The sequence below is a fragment of the Protopterus annectens genome, chromosome 14.part0, assembly GCF_019279795.1.
Source record: "Protopterus annectens isolate FY-2018-M chromosome 14.part0, PAN1.0, whole genome shotgun sequence".
NCBI classification, from domain to species: Eukaryota; Metazoa; Chordata; order Ceratodontiformes; family Protopteridae; genus Protopterus; species Protopterus annectens.
In genome coordinates, this window is record NC_056748.1 from 375,477,187 (window position 1) to 375,496,289 (window position 19,103).

General features: G+C 36.7%; 1 protein-coding gene across 5 annotated transcripts in view; it reads left to right on the forward strand.

The window, feature by feature from the left end:
- Nucleotides 1-19,103, forward strand: part of STN1 (STN1 subunit of CST complex) — a 978,195-nt gene that overhangs the window by 22,635 nt on the left and 936,457 nt on the right. For 2 of the 5 annotated variants that reach the window (XM_044056104.1, XM_044056106.1), the window contains exon 2: nt 744-862. The exons of the other annotated variants lie outside the window; for them this stretch is intronic. The gene's annotated coding sequence lies outside the window, so the exon portion shown is untranslated. The remainder of the gene's footprint in view (nt 1-743; nt 863-19,103) is intronic. 5 annotated transcript variants of the gene reach the window in all.

Consider the following 19,103-nt stretch of genomic DNA (forward strand, 5'->3'; position numbering starts at 1 on the left):
ATAATGGTAGAAATTAAATTACCAAGGTAAAGGATAGGGAATAAAATTAGGTTATAGGCGACAGTGAGAAAAGGCTAAATTGACTAAAAATAAAAAAGTTTGAGGAGAAACTATCTTACAAATTACAATTTTCTACTTAGCTTTGAGAGAGATGGCTAGCACATCTGACTAGGAACGTGGCAAACAAGATCTGGAGTAACTAGGAGAGGGGCATTATGGGTAGATCTTAGCTGAGAGTTGTGTCTGGCGGGAGCTTGGAAATGGCCGTATCGGCTCCGAGGACGGAAGCGAAGTTCTATTTGTAATGAATAAATAAACATTTACATCATCAGATGCAGGCTTTTGAACAGCATGGTGATAAACCAAGAAACATTTCTTTTTCCATCAGCATTCAAAATGTCTTTGGTATCTTTCCTGGAATGAGCATTATGAATCTTTCAATCAGTTAAAGTGTCTGTATGTTGTATAGCTGGAATAATATGGACAATATAGCAACAACCTGATTAGTCTGTTGGTAACCAGGGATATACTTATCTCCACAGATATAATAGTGTTCATGTAATGCTGCCATACCCAGTCCTCTTGCCCTATCATAAATTTTCCAAGTGAAGTTGCAAATACTGTTTGTGACAACAAATGTGTACCATTTTTACAATGGCAGATATGTCCTTTAGCAGTTATTGACAATTGAAGTAGAACTACTGAAACACTGATGGATACATCTTTTGCTTTTTGATTTTCAGCAAGAAAAATGGTATAAAATGCTATAGAACGTTCTTTACCAGTTGCTGGTATTGGAATGAGAGGAATAACCCCGTCATGTGCTTTAGAAATATGTGCACAAACCCAACAGTCAGTAATGGTAAGATTCTTGACATTTCTATGAAGCAGCAGAAAAAGTTTTGCATTTAGGATGCCAATCGTATTTTCTAGCTGTAGTGCTGACCAAGCATCTGTCCCTAGTTCTAGAGATGTACTCATCTCTAATTTAAAAAAAAAAAAAAAAAAAAAAAAGATTCTGTACTTAGAGATTTGATGAGTGCAGATGACAATGTAATCACAATTTCAGATGAAAAAAAGTAGACAAAATAAAATGATGATGAAAAATCACTGTAGCTGTTGCAATAATAGGTCCATAAGAAAATCGAGCATGTTGGAGCTGGAAAAGGTTTTGATGAAACTTTAAACAGGAAGACTGAAGTACTTTGTTACAGTTCATATGAAGTTGATTTCCAAGTCAAAGTAAACTTTTTTGTCATTTAGCCTATATAAATGTAGTCTAAACGAAAATGCGTGCATCAGGCTCGACTTGAGAAGACATATACATACCTACAATAACACTAACAATGAATGTATATTCATCATTTCACATTAGACAGGTTATTCTACCTACATATTACCACACTTTACCTTGTCTATAGTTTTCAGCAGCTGAAAGATTTCTTATTGCACAAGTTCCAATTACACTGTATGATGCTCACATGAATACGGATCTAGTTAGTATAATATGGCACATTCATTGCCATCTATGTATCATTAATGTTTAGAATCCGAACTGTTTCTCATTTATATGCACCAAAAGAGTTGGCTGTTCCATATCTTGTCAGTGTCCGACTTCCCTGAGATTATTGCCAGAGTTCGAATCTCACCGCTTGAGGGAAGAAGTTGTTTCTGAACGTGGACGTTTTACAGTGCATGCTGCGGTATGCCAGATGACAAGCATGTGAACAGTTCATAAGCAGGGTGTGTAGGATCCTTGATTATTTTTGTAGCTCTGTTGTGACGGTGTGCTGTGTATAACTCCTGTAGTGCTGGAAGTTTGGAGCCCGTTATCTTTTTTGCCACTTTCACTATCCTTTTGTAGGGCTTTTTGGTCTGCAACTGAGCAGTTCCCGTACCACACTGAGAAGTTACACGTTAAGATACTTTCTGTGGTACCCCTGTAGAAGGTGGAGAGGACAGGGGGTGGTAGACTCTCACTTTCCTCAGGAAATGCAGACATCAGTGAGCCTTGTTTACTATATGACTGGTGTTTATTGACCAAGATAGATCCTCTGCAATGTGAATCCCCAGGAATTTTGTGCTCTTTACTTTTTCCACCATCTGGCCATTAAGCATGAGAGGAGAATGCGCTGGTTGTGTTTTCCTGAAGTCATTATGATTTCCTTTGTTTTGGTAACATTAAGGTCGAGGTACTTGGCACACCAGTCAGTCAGTGAGCTCACTTCCTCCCTACAGTCTTTTTCATCTCCTTTACTGAAGAGGCCCAAGATTGTAGTGTCATCCACAAACTTAATGATATGGCTGGTGTTGAATCTAGCTTTACAGTTATGGGTTAGTACTGTAAACAGTAGTGGACTCATCACATAGCCTTTAAGTACTCCTGTGTTGATTGTGATGCTTTTCGAAGAGTTGTTGCCCACACATACCATTTTAGTCTTGTCTTATCTTTCAGTCATGAAGTCCAGGATACACATATGGACATTGATACCTAGATGAACACATTTTTCAGTTAGCTGTTATGGGATGACAGTATTGAATGCTGAACTAAGTCAGTAGACATCATTGTAACATAGCTGTCCCTGTTTTCAGGGTGTGCTGATTACAGTTCCAGTGTAACCGAAATGGCATCCACCGTGGAGTGATTGGCACAATATGTGAACTGGAGTGGATCTAGTGCCACTAGAAGTCTTGCTCTCAGATGTTTTTTGACTAACCTTTCAAAGCTTTTCATAACAGCGGATGTGAGGCTACTGGTTTATAGTCATTGAGGCTTGAGGGAGATTATTTCTTCGGCAGTGGAATAATGTTTGTGTTTTTGAAGCAACTGCGTACCTTCGTTTGACTGGGGGAGATGTTAAATTTATCCGTGAGTACAGTGCTTAGTTGTTTAGCCCAGTCCTTTAACACCTTTCCCATGATGATGTCTGGTCCTACAGCCTTCCTAGGGTTCACCTGCTGTAGGTCCTCTTCACCTCTATGGAGTTTAGGCTGAGCACCATCTCCTGTGTCTGTAGTATGTTTCACTGCCTTGGTGCTGTTCCTCTCCTCGAACCTGCAGAAAAGATTGCTCAGCCTATTCAGGAATTCTGTGTTGTCCTCGCATTGGGCTGACAGGGGTTTGTATTCAGTCATGAGTTTTATACCCTGCCACATGCACCTGGGGTCTCTCATGTCAGTGAAGTGGTTCTGGACTTTGTTTTCATAGGCCCTCTTTGCTTCCTTTATCCCTCTCTTCATGTTTGCCCTTGCCACACTGAGAGCTTCCTTGTCCTTTGATTTGAATTCTACATTACTTTCCTTCAGGAGTTCATATGCTTTGCTGGTGAGCCAGGGTTTTTGGTTGCCTTTTATGATGGTATTTCTGTTGATGGTCACGTCATTTGTGCATTTAGATATGTATGCCATCACAGTTTCTGTGTATTCGTCCAAGTTAACATGTGGATCAGCTGTTGCGGCCTCTTTAAGTATACTGCATTTTGTATTGTTGAAGCAATCTTGGAGTGCTTTGATTGCTCCATTTGGCCATATCCTGATTTGCTTCACAGTATGTTTATCCCTGACTAGTGCATTTTGATATTCAGTGTTTTACTGATCTGCTGCATCACTTAACTAGTAAAATGAATTCCTTGGTATGACTGGATGCAACAAGGAATACCAAATCTTGAGAGAAAGTCCTGAATCAATTTTTTTACTACCATTGTATCCTCTTTTCTTGCACATGGATATGCCTCTACCCATCCAGGAAAAACATCAAACACAACAAGTATGTACTTCAGCTTTTGCATTTGTGGAAGTTCAGTAAAGTCCCACTAAAAGGTACAAAATGTCCCCATAGCTTTTTTCAGTGTTTTTGTGGGTGCCGGTACAGTCTTGGAAACATTATGTTCAAAACAAATCACACATGTATTACAAAATGTTGAATGATTTTTGAAAAGTGAAGGGGATAAATGTCATTAGAAGTTTTAGTACAGCATTTTCTGCCCAAATGAAAAGGTAAGAAGTGGTAAGCTTTAACCAACTGAGTTAGAATTTTTTTGTGGGGCAACTAGCCACCCATCCAAGTGGCACTATAAATCTTAGGTCCTGAGAATGGCTGCATCCATCGTAAATTCATCATGCCCATTCAGAATCCTTAGTTTGATTCTGGAAAAATAACAATTCCTGTAAAGAAATGTTCGTCTCCTAGAGTTTCTGCAAAACTGAACAAGGTAGGACATTGTAGCTTGTCTTGCCACCATATCTCAAAACTATTATCTCTAGAGATATACGAATTCTCATTTTTATGTGTGGCACATTTGACTACAGCTAGTCATTTGGTAACACTAATGCATTCAGTAGTTCATGAACAAAAACAGCATTTTTAATAATAATCCTTGCTGAAATCAAATATCGCCATTCTCTCTAATTGCCCCCAAGTCATGAACCTACCCCATAAGCAGAGCTCGAGTGTGTAGAAATAGTAACTGAGATGTCTTTGGCAATTTTACAGGCATTGGTAATGGCCACAAGTTCAGCTGTTTGAGCAGACATATTTCCATTTAACTGTCCCATTAATTAACAAAATTCTGTCCTGAGTACAAGTGGAAAAGGCTGCTACAAGTATCCCATCTTCTGGATGAACACAGGTGCTATCAATAAAAAGAAGCAATTCTAAATTCTATAATGGAACATGTTTTAAAACTAACCTAGGAGGAAGCACTGAGTTAAATACAGCAACTCAGTTACGGGGCTCTCCTTTGTCTGCAAGGGATTAAAGAAGCAAGTTTAAGTGGTGGACATCAAGCAGTCTGTAAAGAAGGGTTATTATGTAAAGAGAAATCATATTTAGATAATCGTGCTGCAGGCAAGTATTGTGTCTTAGTCTTTAGTAACATTGTCTCTACAGAATGTGAACTGCATGCTGGTCTCATACCTGATGGTCATTGCAGCCACCATTTCTACTAAGCCCACCATTGAGGCCAGCTCCCTAAGGCAGTGGGGGAGGGCTTATGCTACAGGATTAGGGTTTGTGCTAAAATAAGCTGTAGGTCTAAAACCATTATTTCAGCTGTGTACTAATAAATCTAATGCTGCTTTATTACTTTCACAACAAAACAAGAAATATATTTTAGAATAATCTAGTAATCAAAGTAAGGGAAGGATTTAAAGTAGGGGTTTTAGTTGAACAAAAGTTTTTCATGGCAGTCTTACCAGGGTAAAGGTCCAGGGATATCTGTCTTTAATAAGACTAGTAAGGGTTTCACTACTTATGCAGAATTTGAAATCCATTTTCTACAATTACCTGTCAGCCCCAGAAAAGTTGGCATCTGTTTTAATGTAGTAGATTATGGTGCAACTTTTATTGCAGCAATATTTGTGTGGAACCTTCTGAAATAAGATATCCCAGTCTGATCCTGCAATTTCCATAACTTGAATTTATCCTTCTTAACTTTGATCCTTGTTCTGCCAGCTTGGTTAGAAGGAAAATAGTATATTGTTTGCAGTCATTAGAGGTTTTGGAAGCTAAACCTAAATCATCTACATATTTAATTGTACATGTTTTTCCAATATTTTGGCATATTTAATGGGGTGTGTACAAACACCTCACAGCAAAGAGGATCTCTGGTTCAATCCTCGGCTGGGATGCCTTCTTTGCGGAGTCTGCATGTCCCCCCTGTGGTTGCGTGGGTTTTCTCCGGGTGCTCTGGTTTCCTCCTAAATACCAAAGACATGCTGTAGGTGGATTGGACACTCTAAATTGGCCTTAGATGTGAGTGCGTGTGTGTGCCTTCTGTGGAAGGTTGGGTGCCGGCCTGGCAACTTGGCACCTTAAAATTCCGTTGCCAGTCATGAGTGGACAGATGATCCGCTGTGGCGACCCCTAACCGGGAAAAGCTGAAAGAAGAAGTAGTGGAAGAATCAAAATCTGTTTCTTCTTCTGCGTTTTGTTTAAAAGATGGAGCCCACTGATATTATTCACTGTCAGTACCTATTGGGAACTGTGTAATCAGTTGTTTAGCTTTCTTTAAGGGATTAGTTATTGGTAGAGCGGATTTATTAACAAATTGTTTTAGTTTTCCTATGTGCTTTGTGCTAGCTCCATATTTAGGTTTGTAATAGAATTGTTTTCCCTTATTAGCTGTTCGCATTAACATTTGATCTGATAGCATTGTGGCTGAGTGTTTGTATCTGCTGTCTAAATCTAGTATTATAGACCATCCCATGGGAATGATGAAAAGTACGAGAAATAACTTGCGCTGTGCCTGGGGAAGTAGCAGGTGTTTTGGTGAGATGTTCTTTCACCTGCCCTCTGGGAGGGAGAACTATTGGCTTCATAAGAAGCAGGTTGATCAAAAGGTGGAGGAGGGGGCAGAATCAAGAGGCAGTTGTCATCTGAGGAGTCTGGCTGCAAAACTGCTAACTTCTCTAATTCTTAAAGGAAACATACCCCAGGAATGTGATTTTTTTTCATCTGTCCATTTTTGTAATGAATGCATTATTCTATTAGCTGCCTGAAGCTGTGACTTTAATCTAGATGAATTATACTTCAGACACCCAAATATAGATTCCTTTTCCTTAATTTTGGCTGTTTCTTGCCAGTCATTAAAAGCTGACCAACAAAAGGTTGGTACTATATTACCATTTTGTAATATAGATTCCTTTTCCTTAATTTTGGCTGTTTCTTGCCAGTCATTAAAAGCTGACCAACAAAAGGTTGGTACTATATTACCATTTTGTTTCAGTTTAGTTTTAAGATTTTCTAGAATTTTCTTATCAAAAATACCTTTTTTTCCAGAAATTGTCAAGCGCGGTCACTTTTAGTGATCTCAGACCTTTTTAGCAAGTAATTACAACTGTCTCTATCATATGTATTAAACATATCCCTGGCTGGAGTCTCGTATGCTCGTTCTTTAAAAATACCTGCACTAGCATCCATTATAAACCCACATTCATATGAAAGAGCTAGAAATGAGACTAAAGTTAGAAATCCACTTTCATACTAGTAAGGAATTTTCTGTGTTCCTTTTTCCTTTCATTTTGATTAGAACCCAGACTCATGCATAAAAACGACACACCATCCTTCTGACAAGGATACTCTGTCCTTGTTATTTCTTGATTGGAACTTTGATGCACGCAATTAAAGAAACTTGCATTGATTGGAACTTTGATGCACGCAATTAAAGAAACTTGCATTATTTAACTGATTAACCTTGCTTAAAATTTCCCAGAGTCATACAAGTATATCTAGTGCAGGATTATTAGTAAAGCTTACCTGTAGTTAATGCAAACTCTTTTGAAGGTGAGAAAAATAAAATTATGTACTGACACAACAGAAACGTGCCTGCAGAAAACCTGTCACAGTGGCTGAGTGGCAATTTCTGGTGAATCAGCGCACAAACTGCTCAAAAAAATTAGAGATTCCATGGTACCAAACTGTTAAGGTGCAAATAATGTTTAACACAACACAGTTCAGCAGAAAGTAATAATCCCATTTATTTTAGAGAACACATATGTGGGAGACTAGGTAATCAAGGTCTTGTCTCCCCAGACTATGTAAAGCATGAATATTACATACTATTTCTGATTAAATACATTACTGTAACAATTAAAATACAGCCCCTGACCAATTAAAAATGAATAGTGCAGCATTAAGTTTGCTAACTAATGTCTCCTTCCTCTATATCTGTACCTTTCCATATTGGGCACAGTTTCCTATTTCCAAACAAGAGCTTTCTGCACTTGCCATGTTGTCAGGAAATAAATCATCAGAAACAGACTAAAACAACCAAGAATCCATATTGAAATAAAAATGCATTTAAAATACCAACACTAACATTTTTCTTTTATTTTAACTTCTCCCATCACACATTTTTATTACTTAAATGTTGATAAACAGTTATGACCTTGTTAGTTACTTTGCAGGCTTGGAGTCTGAAAAGCTGATACACCAGGAACCTCATTCACTGGTAATATTGCTCTTGACCTCTTTGCACAAGAAATCTGGACAAAGCCAAAAATAATGGAGGGACAAAGGATCAAACATTGGGACATTTTTTTTTAATATTAATCTTTTATAAATTGTGAAAGTTACTAAAATAAGTTTTGCATTAGCATGCATTTTCTGAAGGATATGAAGTCTTAAACTCAAATGGGTACTTGCATATTACCACATTTGTAACCGATAATGCACAAGTACCATTTTTTGTGTGTGTGTGTGTGTGTGTGTGTGTGTGTGTGTGTGTGTGTGTGTGTGTGTGTGTGCACGTACAAGAAAGGAGTTCTCAAGAAGCTTAAAGGTTAGCTCCTCTGGTGCAAATGTGAGCTGAGCAGAACAGAGAAGGTCTTTTGTTTTAGGATCACAGTTTTACTAAAGCCTCAAATGACAAGAGCCAAGTTTTCTCAGCTACATTGTTTTGATCGTCTGAGTAATACTGTACTTTCTAATTTGGGGGGGGGGGGTTACTCGGTGCTGCAAACAGCACAGCCACCACTACAGACGGGTTGAAATTAAAAACGCGTTACTTTCCCAGACAGTCTCCCGAATTGTGTCCATGTTTATCAACCGTCCAGAATATAGCAGAATGTCCAGATTTTTTTGATCTCATAGTTTGTCTGTTCCTCATAAAACTTGTGGTTTTCTAGCAAGGGTATTTGGCAAGTCATTCAGGGATTAAGACACCGAATTATAACGTACATACGAGTTTTGAATGGTGTATCTTTCAGAAAGCTGATGCCAATACAAAATGTCATTTTTTAACAAGTAATGTTAAAACAGCAATAATTTAACCTGGGCATTCCCTTATTTTTTATCAGAATTCCAGTGTGAAATGGTCAAGAAGTATGACCGTATGTCAGCATTTGCAGATGTTATATAAAAATAAGTAAACATCTTGCCAGTAGTTATCTAGAAGGGCAATCTTCGTGGATGCATCCACAGTAAACAGACCAGGACACTTAAAAAAGCAACGCTGCATATAGCAAATCTTTAACAAATGTGGTTGCGATAATACGCAAGTGCTCTCAAATGACTGTCATTGTTTAGTGACTTTAGTACTCAATGATTTGCCAGGAAACCACAAATTTTATAAGGAACATGTACACAATAGGAGCCAAAACTCTGGACATTCTGTGAAAATATGGAAAGTTGAGAGGTATTAGAATCTCCTTTCATTTTTGACAACAAAAATTTCTGTTTCAATACAAAACTTATTTTGGGGAAATACATTTTCCGTTATTTCCTCTGTGTTTTAAACAGAATTTTTTTCTGGAAAAATGTTGCTGGCAGTAATTAACAGACTTCAGAAGAATTGTCTTAGCTAAACAAATTTCAGTTGTATTAACATAGAAATATATTTCCATATTGTAATCTGCCAAATGCTGAAAAGATTTTGCAGAATCAGAAAAAAAATATCTATAGTGATAAGCCAGCTAGCAAGTGGCAATGCTGTTACAATGAGTGAGCCTTCTTGCATATAATTTCAAACTTATTGAAATAGAAAAAAATATCTTAGAATGCACTAGCGGAATATAACAGAACGTTATCTGATATTTTGACAAAAGCAAAGAATAAGGGAATTGTCTTTGGAGCAGAAAATTAGTTGGCATGAAATGAATACATGGAACTGTAATCTCTTTTGTATGTGCTCATGAATAATAATAAATCTTCTGAACCTCCAGAGAGACAGGAAAAGGATTATATACACTGACAGGCAGAAATATTGTATTGAATTGTTTTGTGGAAGTATGTTAAACTACAATATTGTGCTAAACATATTCATGGGGTGCTTTTAAGAAGTAAGATTATTACTTGCTTTGTGATTAATTTTGTATCATCATAGGCATTGTATTTGCTGTGTACCTTGGCTATGCATGTTTAGGACTGTATGTTCTGGCTGTTACTTTTTTAAGATATTATGGGCACCTACTTTATTTTTAGGAGTTTTTGAGTAACTTTTGAAGTGCATTTTTGAATTTTATTAAAATATATTTTTTTAAGTTGTGATACTGCAATATGGGTAGTATGGCCTGCGGTTGAAGGAGATATAATGTATGGTCTGTATGAAGACTTAAACAGGACAGTCCTTCATTGTGTGTGTGTGTGTGTGTGTGTGGGGTGTCAATGTTTTCACTGTCTGTATTGTTAGTAAATGGAATGTGATAATCAGACTTGCAAGGATACTACTCACCAGAGTTGTTGCTTTTGTTGTCATGCTATAGCCTCTTATTTCATCCCTTCCACTACTCACGATGAGCAATGATATTGGTGCAGGATGTTTGGATGTACCTTGCATTACAAATTGGTCAGTGCACTGCACTATATGTATTTTAATGCTTTCCTGCTGCACCCCTCCCCCTGAGCCTACATTGGAATTTAAGTGCCACGCATACAGAAGCCAATGCTCATTCCTTGAGAAGGAAGAGAAGAAAGATGACCTTCAGCTGGTATACTTTTCAACTTCCTTGGCTGACCTCTCCTTAGGTGTTTTGTGGTTACAGAGAACAGTTCTCCCTCATTGCTTTTCGGCTAAGCTTCCTGATTATTGCATTTGCCTATAGAAAGGACAGCTGAATGTTTTCAGGAATTATATGTACTTGATAAATATAAATGACTTTTGAACTTTTCTTATATACAAGTGATACTCATTGGAAGGTTTTGAATGCTTTGTCCAAAGAGAACATTGTTAGAAATGTACTTTTCCTGATTTTGGAGTGTGATTGTGACATTCCACGTACTTTGTGGATGCATTTTTTATCTTGGTTGTGAATATTTTTGCTTGCTTTAAACTTCAGTGATTGCATTAAATGTTTATTATTATAGGACTGCATTTGTGAACGTCAGTCCTGTTTATCTCATTTCTGTCATGAAGACAATTTACCTTTCAGGACTTTGCCAGGTAGTTTAACTAACCTCGAGAACAAAACCTGATAAAAAAAAAAACTTGATAGATCACATTGTTTACTTGTTTTGAGTGTCACCTTTGCTGTGTGATGACAGGCTTCATGACCTGCAGGGACCACAAAAATTAGGACAGGTAAATCAACTTTAGGCTGCAATGTGGAAAATATAAATATGTGTAAACATATATATGTATATGTGTGCGTGTGTATTCGTGTGTGTGTGTGTGTGTGTATATATATATATATATATATATATATATATATATATATATATATATATATATATATATATATATATATAAATAAATGTAGGGGTCTACTACACAAGACCAAACTACCACATAACCAAGACCAAAAAAACGAACTGTCAAAATCCTGAAATGTCAAAAATTAGACTGTCACATAACATAAATTACAAAACACTGACGACTACAAAACAGTACAGAAACCACAAACACATTTCCAATGCTATTACCCTACTGTGTTAAATTCTCTCACTACCAACAAAAAAAAAATGAAAACATTGAGTATGACTTATAGAAAACACAAACACTACACTCATCATCAACGCTATAACAGTGGTAAACTACCCTTATTTAAATCCAACCAACATGCCTAACCACAACCACACCCCATCCACCAACCAATAACAGCAAATCCAAAAAAAATCCCACTAATATTCCTGATGGTAGCTATAGCACCGATATGAATATTCATTACAAAACAGAAACTTAACAAAAAACAATAATAAAATTAACTTTGTTTTTACAGGGGGGGCTGTGTGCCCCCCTGCACCCCCCAACCCCCTGCAACTTACATATACCTACTCTGAGATCGCACTGCAGAAATGAGCAGATTTCCTGTTCCGCTTAGCTCAGAGTGTCAACTTTTTATATGTTCAGTCATCTGAATGTCAGTAAAGAAGTTTCAGTTAACAGAAACTTCGACTTTTTAATCTTGGTAATCTGTAAGTTAGTCTATTGGCATTTCGGTACATATATGCATGCGGATGATGTAAACAGTGCCACTATATAGCAAACAGTTCAAGTATTACATTTAATGCCCATAACATGTTTTACTATGAAGAAAATGTTTGACTACACTTTCATTGGGGTAGTTCATTTGGTCTTATGTGACTCATGTTCAAGTTTTTATATAGGTAAAATACTGAGATGTTTAAAACATAGGATCTATGAACATAATTTGGCCATCAGAAAACATGATGCAAACAATGCATTGGCTAAACGTGCGTTGATTTGTGAAAATTTTAGGAAGTATACATTTTTTTTGTCATTGACTCTGTAGCAATCCAGACTTTAGAAGGTGATTATAAGGATCTCCTGTAATGCTGCGAATATAGATAGCAAGTAGCATGTATGGCAGATCGACCGCCAGGATTAAATGCGATCAGCATAAAATGTTTTAATTTTAGGAGCAATTATTACTAAAGAATAAATGTGCCCAATCTTGTCAGACTTAAGAAGCTAAGCAGGATCGAGCCTGGATAGCATTTGGATGGGTAACCATTTGGGAACATCACTTTTTGACAATGGATTTTAACATTGTTTTTTTGATTGGTGGAAAAAGGCAATCAAGATCTACAATTGTTCCAATCTTCTGATTGGTAAAAAAAAGCCATTAAGATTTATGAATGGCTTGTTTTTAGTGTATAATGATTGGTCCTGAATACCTGGAAATGTTTTTTGAGATTTTTGAAACTAATTTAAATATTGTATTTCATTGGGTGCATGTGCTTTGAATAGTAGTTGATTGGTTGTGTGTGTTTTTGGTGCAAAGCGTAGAGAACATTTAAATGATATGGATACGTTTTGTAAAAAAGATTCTGAGGAAGTTCTATGGTGACTATATTAAATAAGGTGCTTAATCATAGAAGGACTTTCTTGGATTGTACTTTGGAAATTGTTATTTTGATAACTGAAATTGCTACACCCAGTGATTACAGTGTCTGCATACAGAATGAGGCAAAGTCATAAAAAAATAGGATTTGCAGGTAGAAACAAGGGCAATGTGGAGGAAGGCTACCCAGACAGTTCCAACAGTAGTAGAAGCAATGGATCTCATAACAAAAATAATTTACAGTTTATTTAGATATGCTAATGATACATGTAATTCCATATGAATTAATGGAGAAGTTAGTTCTGGACATATTGCAGGTGCTGCAAAGAGCACTTTTGGTTAACATCAAAGATTTAAACCATACTAATTGCATGAACTTTAATCATGCTTTGACATAGGAATGGGGTCCATTCCTGTCATCATACTAGAAAACCAAAAGACTTGGGGAAATTAAACTGACAGAACACATGCATAAACATATTCATACAGATTTGTAGTTAAATTCAAATTTTCATGGAGTAAGAAATGAGTTGATATATAGTGGAAATTTTGGTAACAATAAAGGTGGAAACTGTTTTGGTTACTTGGAAGATGGCTTGCTCTGTGATCTGCTTTTGGTGTAACATACGTTGTTTTAACTGAAATTGTTTCTTCTTGCAAGACATATGAAAGCAAAATGACTGCCTGCATGTTAATTTCACAAATACTATGTATATCTTTGGAGCTCCTTGTAGAATGTTTATGTGGATTGCATTAATTAATGTTCAAAACAAAGAATTCAAGGCATGTTCAGTCTGTTATCTATAAAATGCAGACAGTAAGCATAAAAGTGCATTTTTTTGCCTGATCGTAACAATCCAGTCAGGATTATTATGTTGTTAGTTAAATAGCTTGTATAAAGTGAAATAGATACCAGTGTGTAAGACCTTTGGGACAGAAGAGCCCTCTTTGTATTCCATCTAGCCTTTCATAACTTCCTCTTCTATTTCGTCCTTCCCGCATGTTCCTCAGACATATTTATACCCTTAAATAATGCCATCTAGAACTTCACCATCACCTCCGTGAAGTAATATTTTCTTTTCTGTTCATGTTAAATTACCTCTCTCAAACTAGTAACCATGCTGACACTTCTCAGAAGCAATTTCTCCTCTTGAGTTCAGGTTTACTGAATTGTACCAACTGATGTAAGGCATCACTATTTTATTTGTTTGGCAAATTTTACAATAAAAATAATTGTCATGTGTTATCCTCAACAGTGATACAAGCATGAAAAAACTTTTATGAGGGTCAAATCCCTGTGTACTGTGAACTTGAGACTTTCTCCTTCCTTCCTCCCCCACTTTTAGGGTAGATTGAAGAAGCTATTTTGAAGGTTTTTCACTTGTGGTCAAAGTTGAGTCTTCAGTCTTTCATACTGTTATACTCCAATACTCTTATTTCACCTTTATCTTCTCCAGCATAGACAGTCCAAATGTTCGGAGTCTCCTTATATTTCACCTGTCCCCATTCTGTTTACTTTCTTTGTAGCTCTCAGTTGTGACCACTCGACCTGGTTGCTGTCCATATCTATTTGCAGCCTCTAGAAATTAATAGTGCTTAATATAGCAGGAGTGTGACATCTTTATCTCCATTTCCATACATTGTCAGTAGAACTGCATCATTTTTTTCGACTTTGATCTTGTCTTGTCACCACTGCATTGCATGATTAATCCAGAGGGTGACTGTAACACCTAGATTATTTTCTGCCAGGATGTTCTTTATGATATGTCTTAATCTTGAATTACCCTCCACTCACATCAAATGCAGAACATTTCATTTTTTGTGTTAAATCTAAGCTGCTGTTTTATGTGTCCACCTTCATGCATATCTCACTAGTTCATGCTGAGATTATTCCCATCAATAAGATTTTTTTGGCCTCTATCCCCAGTTGATCATTTTGATTTCATGACCCCTGGAACACTAGGAGAGAGGGGTGAGAGATGGGGATTTTGAGTCTTATCAGCAGGGATTAGAGGCTTTTTTTTAAATGCAAGCAGTCCTTGGCAGGCTTATACTCCCAAACCTTCTGTGTAAGAGTTGTCCTTGGCTTCCACCAATGGAGCTCTTGTGCTGAGACTTCTCAAATACCCTCCTCCTTAGATGGACACTTCACTGTTGGTTGTCCATTACCATCCTGACCAGGTCAGTTCTTTCACTAACAAGGCTGTGTACTTGAACAATGGTTATTTAGGCTGTGGTCAGGCAAGTAATACCACAGAGTTGGGAACATATCTGAACCATGTTCTTTTTACTGTGTTTTCAATAAACAGTTTGATGTTTTTCTCTATCAACAGTGTGATGTCTGCTGCAAATATGAATAACAAAGCTAGTATTACACTGAACCCTGTAGCACTCTGCTACTCAATGTTTTCTTCTTAGTTTACCTGTAACTTGTACTGTCTACCTTTTTTCATCTGACCTCTTTTCTCTCCACCTCACCATTGTGGACTCACTTGCATACCCTTCGTTTTTCTGAGTAACCTCCTCTGTTGTATGATTTGTTTTCATCCACCTTTCTTGGTTGCAAAAGTAGAATCTGCACAGAGTTGCATGTTTCCAAATGCTTTTGGCTTAAAGGTCTCGCATCTGAAAAAATACTGTAGTTTAAAAAGGCTTAAAGCAACCCACAACAGGGAACAATTCCACTCTCGGCTGTTATCCTAACCAACATGAAGGATAGATGCAGGAAGCTTGAAATCCATCCTAATAATCTCTGTAACTACTGCCCAGTTACTGAAGTGGGCCACTTTAAAACACTAAAAGGACTCCCACAAATTGTCACAAGAAAATCTGTATGCAAGAGTAAAGAATCAAGCCTCCTTACATATCTAGCAAACACTGACTTAGCCTCCGATTTCAAACAAGTGGATCAAGACATACCCATGCCCAACTTTATCAATCAGTCCGTTATTACACAAGACTTAATAGTAAGCCTGCAAAAATCTGAAAGAGCAGAAAGTAGAAAGGGTTGCTTCTGAATTTAGGGAGCCTGTAACAAGAAAAATTAACCAGAAATCCTGTAGAGTTATTAGAGATATTTTGGAAATATTATGAAAATTTGTATAAAGCAGAAATGTGAGGAAAGCAAGAAAATGCACAAATGGAAATATTTATGGAAGACTTAAATATGCCAAAGTTAGAGATGGATTAAGCTTAACAAGTAACAATTGTGGCAGGAGGAGATGAGATGATCTGCAGGAAAGTCTCCAGGAATAGATTGTATTCCAGTGGAAGTTTGCAAGCTAGGAGAGAAGAAAGTGATAAAGATTTGGAAGATTTTGTTTAACTGTAAAAGGAGGGGAAGCACTAACATCCTGGAAAAAAGGCTGTGGTGGATGCCATTAATTTTTAATTTTAAAGCATGTTTATGTCTATAGTGGCTAAAAGAATGACAACGATGTTACCAAAAGTGATACATATGGCTCATTGTGGTTTTGTGGGGGGAAGAGGGTACATTTGACAACTTTAATAGAACAATGATGATCCAGAGGAAAGCAGAATGTAAGAAAGTACTGCTGCTTTTGGTGGAAGTTGATGCTGAGAAAGGGATTTACAGAGTAAGCTGGGATTTTATGAGTAGGACAATAGAACCATTTGCATTTTCCTGATATAGAAACAAAGTTAATTAGGAGAATATATAGGTTCATTGATAAATACAAGGCTAGCTGTGTTTGCAGGCCAACTTCAGCTTGGCTAATTTCCCTTCAAAGGTGAGAATCAAACCCTGTACCTTGTGTCTTTTTAGGGTAAACACCTTAACCATTATGCCAAGGCAAAAATCATAGTGAGAGGGTTCATCTCTGATAACTGATGCCTGGCAAAGGAAACATGCAGGGGTGTGCTCTTTTCCATTTGGTTGCATTATATTTAAAACCATTGGCAAAGAAAAGAAGGGACTCAGAAATTCCAGGATCTAATTGATATGGTATTCAAGAAAACTTGGCTTTATTTGCAGACAATATTGTTTTGTACCTTGAGACAGTCCTGAGTTTTTTCAGGATATAAAATGAATGAAGATAAAACAAACGCTATAGCTGTAAACTGTGAACCCACACATGAATTGGTTTAGTAATACCCATATATATGGGAACATGATAAAGTGAAGTGTTTAGGAATATGATTTAAAAAGGATTCTAGCAGCTAAGCATATGTGGGAAGATACTAAACAAAAGATAATACAAAAACTGATTAATTGTTCTATTAAGTGCATTAAAGTGTTAAGGCTGCTCTGGAGACTACCATCTCTTATTCATTTCACGTAATTTCAAACTTTAGTTTTCATTGAACTGCTTGCCATTGTAATTTTAAAACTTTAAATTTTTACTTTTCTCTCAGCAAAGACTTCTCAAAACTCTCAAGATCAAGTACTTGCACTGCAGACAGCTTATCTCCATGTAAAAGTAGTCAGCAATAAGAAAAACAATCAGCTAACAACTTTCCAGAGGTATGAAGGAATCTTTGTAAATTTCACTAAGAACAGAATTGTGCAAAATGCCTTCAGCTGCAGACATCTTGTCTCCCACTGAGAACATTTGCTAATGGAAAAACAAGCTAATATCTTTGCAGGTGGAAGAAATGTATACTTTTTCATTGTTTTCATTATTTTCAAGCCATTTTTTAACAAAACTTATTTATAGCTTAAGCCAAGGACATTTAATCTAGATATCCACTCTTGCCAAACAAGGAAAATTACTGTCTTAATTCTGCGTGTAATATAATCGATGCACTTATTCCACCCACACCCAAAGATCATAGCATGTTAACATAAACTTGCTTTTTCCAGCCTTCCTTCTCTTTTTAAACTATAAAGCCTATATTTCTTACAACTAAAAAGTACTTGTTTACGTAAATATCTTTAACACCTACAATAGTCACTGAAAAGACCCTACCCCAATATTTAAAGTACTTCTGACTGCACGCTATACTAAACTGCTTTACAATAGAGCATGCAGCTTATATTATGAAATGTTTTATACAAATACTAATAAGAACAAAAATAGTTTTGCTGACAAGTACTTATTTTTTTACGTTTAATGCACTTCTATACATTAATCACATGAAGTGGGGTATATGCTTTACAGTCCACCCACAAGTTTATCAAAGTTAACAAAAGTTCGATCTTTCTCAGACACTTTTTCTTGCAAAGCCATATTTCACAGATGTGAGTGATGCTTTGTAGTGTTGCTGGTCTTCTTCCTGAACAGCCTATTCTCCTAGAACCTGACTCCAGTTCATGTCCAAGGTACTCCTGAACACTTGTGCTTTTTTCTTTCTGTCAGACATTTTCTTTGGAACATTAGAAAAGGTTTCACTGACAAAGTCTGTTTATGAGCTTTATTGAGGGAAGAATGAGAAGTAGAATCTACTTCTGTTTGCTAGCTCACTTTTCCTTAGATAAACTTTATTTTTTCCTTATATTATTTTGCATCAAACGTGTCTTTGATTTTCCTGGAAAATATTGTGAAGATGGTTGGATTTTATCAGATTGAGTCGCATACCTGCCTTTTGACATTTTGGAATAAAGTTGCTCTCTTCTGCCTTCTGTACAGTGGGTAAACATTTTCCACTAACACTCTGCTGTATCAATTGTTTAATGCTTTTCCCTTCTGTCACAATTTTGTCAAGATCATGTTTTTCTGCTGGTATGATTGCATCTTTACTAATACACATCTTGGCTGCCTTTTCATGACCATATTTGGGGCATGAACTCAATGTGCTTTTTTCAGGAACGCATCCTCCTATGACTCACCAGCCCTGTAGCTTATTTATGTTTTCATAAAATTAGTCCAGTTTGTTTCTTCCAGTTTCTCTGGTGCAGCAGACAATGTCAGGTTTTCTCTGTGTGCTCTGCTAACTACCATTTTTTTAAACATTTCTTCTTGAGAAGCCTCATACTCAGACAGCCCTTTCTTAATTTCCTCTTCTGATTTCTGCAGTTTTATCAGCTCATCTGAATAATTAGTTAAAGCTTCTTCTATTTTTTCCAGCCTTTTGTTATTTTAGTCTATGTATTCTTTCAGTATTTTATTTATTTTAACCATCTCCAAGTAGACTTGGTGTATTTTTCCTTTAAATTAATTTTTCCAACTGATTTTATTTTTTTACCTTTCCATATACCCTTTCAAATGTTGCAGTCTTCAATTATTTAGTCTCTTCTTTCCATATTCTTTCCTATCGCCATAGCAGTAGTTCTCCTGGTTAATTTTTTAAGGTATTGTCTGAGTTTTAGCTTGTTCCTTTGTGAGCAAATAACTAGGGAGGGATAAATCGTAGAGTGGGAAGAAGCCAAGCAGAAGTTTGCACTGTGGTTTGGAGACTCCCTTCCC